Below are 5,395 nucleotides of genomic sequence, written 5' to 3' on the forward strand. Positions count from 1 at the left end.
GGGTAGGGGAGGGAGGTACAAGCGCGATGGTCCCGCGGAGATAGCCCCGCCCGGTTCCTCGCCGACAAACATCCTCCTTCCCCCACTCCCTCTACCCCAGAGGCGATACGCATCTCGGCCGCATAAATACAGCCATTCCTTCGACTTTCCCCCCATTCCCCTCCCCTATCACCCCCTGCCGTGAAGCCCACCTGAACGTCCGACTTTACTGCCCGCCGCGTGGCGTGTGTGTGTGACTTTACGGCGACAAGGGGGATCATTTGTATACGCCCTTCCTTCTACCTCCCTCTCCCCTCACCCTACCCCTCGCGCAGGGGGGAAAATCAAAGAACTTTGTCACAGATCCCGCCCGAAGGAAGTGCACTTCTTTTTTTTTTATTTTCCGGAGCTACCGATCGAATCATTCAACTCGAGGGGCAGGGTTACGAAAATGTTCTTAAAAAAAAACCCGTCGTTATCATCTATGGCATGTCTCACGCTTAGAGTGCAGTACAGAGAAAATTGATCCCGCTGTTGCCAGCTTGATGCTATCCGGCTTGCTAATAATATAATTCTTAATTATAATAAGATTTAATATATTTTACATTTTACCTTTCGTTGATTTCACAGAACAACGAGGAAGATATAGAAAGAACTACGACTCTTACAGTTGAAACTGAAAAATTGTTTTTCTATCTGTTTGGTGGGGCCCATAAAAGGTATTCATTTTTTTTCTTCATAATTTTTTATGTAATATATAAACTTACTTCTCAGAACAGTTTTACTATCAGTATAGATAAGTAGGATGTAATGCATATTAGGCGTGTTAAAGTACGCCACCTTTTGGTCGGTTCCCACAACTTATACACTAATGTAAAATTGGCATAAATAGCTTATGCCAGCATATACAGTATGTATGTGGCTGAACTCGACCTACAATCTCGGCTAGGTACAGGTCCATCAATAAAAAAAATAGTTTAAAACATATATACGATTTATTGCCTTTGAAGTTGGCACTGAACAACTGGGTTATTGTAATAATAGATGAAGTAAAAAAAAAGAAACAAAAAAAGTCTGGATAATATTTTATTGAACATTTTTACACCTACTGCAAAATTTGTCGCTATAATAAAACGATTCCATTGAAATAATTGAGTATAGCACACTTATTTTACCTTAATTTGTTTTGAGAAGCGGAAGTATAATGTGATATTTAAAGAGCCGGATATTTAATCCACATGTCAAAACAAACTTTTATTATTGTTGTGTTTTTTCTTCAAAATATCTTCAAATGTATCTCGCTCATCAGCTATTGCCCCTGATTTGTAGCCGCTTTAGATTACTGGGTGTTGTGCGTATTGCGTATCTGCTAGGCGTTACAGTTTTTCCGTTCTAATTTTATTCTAGCAATTCTCTTAAAACTATAGGGGTTAAAAAAGATACCACAGTGTGTTTTTTTTGTTCCATTCAAAATTATCTGGTAGCTTTGTGGTTATTGCTTTTCTTTTACATTTTAAATACTCACTATAGTATTTGTAAAAAAAATAACCAGTTGTTCAACTTTAACTTAAAAACAAAAACAAGTCTGGAGAAGCACTTCAGACGATGAGTCGTGTATACATATATATTCAATTCATTTTTTCGAGATAAAACCGCAGCCGAAGTAAGTCGGTCGAATTCAGAAGACACATTCTGTAGAAAATTTTGAAGCACATACACACCAACCTGAGTGAATTTCAATAACGTCCAGACTTAAGGATAGCAAAGAAAAGCGCACAGTGAAAGTGAAAATAATATAACCTTTTTCTTTGACAGTTAGTATAATCGTGAAATATCTAAAGCAATTACCGTAACAAAGAAAAAAATAAATTTGTAAACTGAAAAGTGAGAGCACCAATAGATGTGCATTACCAATAGATGTGCGTTGCTAATGTTTTAATGCCATATTAAATGTGAAAAGGCTCTCTTTTCCTCAGATTTAAACCAGGGACCTCAGTGCCTTTAAATACCTACGTGCTTTAAAGGCATAAATGGAAGTGTTTTTCCAGATTATTCTGTAGCAGCCAAAAATAATGCACGAGCTCTTAGCAAGAGAATAGTATAACACATTGGCGTAGCCAGGATTTGTGGTAGATAATGTCCGAAGGAAACTATCAGTATAAATTTTTGCTAAGCCTGTTTCTGGGGATCAGGAGAAAAAAAAAAGGTGGAAAGTGTGCGGGGGGGGGGGGGGGAGAGGCTGTTATGAAATACCCACCCCACCCTACCACAGATAATCTATGAGATCCTTCGAAAAATTTTTTAAGGCTGTATGAGGACCCTAAGTTATTTTAAATAACCTTGAAATTCTTAAATAAAAAGTGCCACTTGTGACTATGTCCTACGAGATTGAAGTCAAGGCTTCTCTATAATAAATTGTGCATATTCATGGGCCATAAATTGAGCCATGCATTAGTTAGTGATTATATAAGCTGGTTAATAATAATGCCCCCCCCCCCCCTCCCCAAAATACCCCGAGGGCTAAACTTCACCCTTGATTGATAGAGGATTATTTTTGCTGGTTACGTCTATGCCGTGGTCCGTGCGGTCGCGCCAAGAGGCCACGCACGGAAACTGGAGGGTGTCTCACGGGCGGAAGGGCCACAAAGGGAAAAGGAGACGCTGGAATGCGAAAGCCAGGCGAGGACGGGCCACAGTGATCCGTCTCCAACTGACAGCGCGGCAGGCTCGTTAGCCCCCCTCCCCCCCCCCCCCCCCACTCCCCAAAGAGCCGGGGAAGGCATCCGTCAGTGCCCCGCCGGCGCGCGGATAAAGACGCGCCCCCGTCTCTGGCACTGCGCCCATTGAGGTGTTGGCCGTCAGAGGCAGTCGGTCGCCGGCCGACGCGCTCTTTATTTCAGCTTCTTCTTTGTGCTGTCGCCGTCTCGGGAAGAAGGGTGCGACCGCGCCTTCTTCCCTGCCCGCGACTACTTGGGAGGTTCCCGCTTCGCACACCCCCTCCCCTCCTGCGGCGGCGGGTGGGACGAGAGTCGAAGCCCGCTGTCAAAATAACCACCGCCCAACCCCCCCCCTCCCCCCCCCTCAGCGGCCAACCCTCCCCCCGGCTAATGGTTTCCCCCGCGCCGGACACGCGAGTAATTCCTGTCAAAAAGGAGGCTGCTCCGGCGATACATCTTTCGTTTTGTTCTTTTGCCGGCGTCAATCAGGCCTGCTTCCTCCACCGAGCGTCGCGTCACGTGTTCTTTTTGAACTTACACTTCTGTAAAAAAAAAAAAAAAAAAAAATTGACGAGTGAATTTTTACTACGCGCGCGCACCGCCTACATACAAATAAAAATTATATATGTATTTTATAATCTTATAATTTGGTGGTTGATTTAAATCCTGGTACAGTTATTTAAAACCTTTGCTTTTTAATATAAGTAAAATAAATTGTGCCTATAAACTTTTTCTAGTGTATTTATATAATTGAGGTTAGGTTATGGTTTATGTACGTTATGAAAAAAAAAAAGATGAGAATGAATTTTTACGAAGCGCGCGCACCATCCAACAAAAACTTGACATGAAAAAAAAAGGACATTAAAAAAATAAAAATTGGAGGCTTTAGTGACTGATATTGAATACTGTTCCATATAATTTTTTTTGTTCACATGCGTTATTTTTCGGCAGATCACTATGAAAAGCATCTGCGGGGTGCTGCAGGGGCCGAGATAAGAGTTTCTCTTCTGCCCCCCTACCCCGGCGTGGACACATTATCTCGGCGGCCATCCGAGGGCGCGGGATGGGTCGGGACGCCGTTGTGCGTGTTTATGTGCGAGCTCCGGGCATCATCCGGTTTCCCGGGAAACGACCGCCATAACGCTGCTCCCCCCCTCTCTTCACCCACGCACCCCCCCCCCCCCCGCGGGGCAGCCACCTGACAAAGGGATCGCGACTACCTGACTCCTAAATCCTCCTTTTGAGGAACGGGGGAGGAGGAGAGGAGGAGGAGGGCAGAGAGATGGACCAGGGAGGAAGTGGGAGAAAAAAAGGGGTCAGACGCAACCCCCCCCCCCCCTAGGATGGATGCCAGGCAAAGCAAACACCATAATAACTCACTAATATTTCTGGCACACAAAAAAACAAATAAAACCCCGCGCTACAGTATTTTCCTGCAGGCTCGAGATTTTTTTTTGTGTGCGGCAAAGTGAAAAAGCAAATTTCTTTAAATACATGTATACTAATGGATAAATAAATAGGTGGTTGATTGATCTCCAGAGTATTTTCCTAAATACAAGATGCACGCACAGCCTATAATAATTGGGAAATTTTAGATTCTTGTTTCTTTTCCCTTATTAGATACTTACGAACAGTAAAAAAAAAGTAATTTTTACTCATTTTAACTTTTCAGCAAACTAATATAGTACTGAACAAAATTTATCTTGTAAATATATTTCAACTTTGTTATATTTCTTTCTGATAATATTTGTTAAGTAAGTTGCTTTATAAACAACCCACAGAAAAGGTAAAATAAAACTTTTCGTATAACGATTTTCGTCATAAAGTTAAGTGAGTGAGGGGAAATGTTTATGTAATAGCCAAACTATAACACTTTCTGGTTCACGCTGATTTAGTGTTCTTTTACTGTAAATTTAGAACCCCTAGAAGTTCTAAACATATATCATCCTAAAGAAATATTCTCACTAACAAATAGGAAGAATTTAACCGCAAACAGCGGGAAAAGTGGTTCTATCACCCCTACAAAAATAAATTCTGCACTCGCTCCTGATATGAGTCACTTCCTGTGTAGTTTCTTGTTCCAGGCAACATGACAGATCACCTTACACCGAAAATAAAATACCGCATTCACTGAAATATCACAAAATTTTGTCAACTCTAGTGCGATTGTTGGGGGGGGGGGGGGGGGGGGAAGGCATATATCCCCAAAATTTCCCCCCTCCTTTGTGACAACCGCTGTAGGTGGCCGGTAGGCATAAGAAAAATGACCCACTTAGAATTACTTATGTACTGCTTAGTAGCATCCAGAACATTGTGATTAATTCGTCTCGCATCGGGTAGTTACTGAACAATAACTTTTCAGCAACTGTAGGATACTTCTGGGGTCTGCCTTTCTTAAAATGTAATACTAAGAGTTTTTAACTGTTTTCACACTACTTGTTTACAATCACTGTTATTGTGATATTATTCTTGATCGGATTATTGTAAACTGAGAATATGATTTTATCCAATATACTTTAGAGTACAGAATATGCATCTCCTGATTCTTGCATGGGTTAACTGCTGGCAGCATTCCTCTTTATGTCACTTTATTTCTGCAGCGAAAGGGTTTTGAGAACATGCGTATCTGTGTTATGACGTCCCTTCGCTCTTCGTGTCTATTTAGAACAATCTACAGTAAACTTATAAAAAAGAAAACA

Source organism: Bacillus rossius, chromosome 6 (assembly GCF_032445375.1).
Source record: "Bacillus rossius redtenbacheri isolate Brsri chromosome 6, Brsri_v3, whole genome shotgun sequence".
Taxonomy (NCBI): domain Eukaryota; kingdom Metazoa; phylum Arthropoda; class Insecta; order Phasmatodea; family Bacillidae; genus Bacillus; species Bacillus rossius.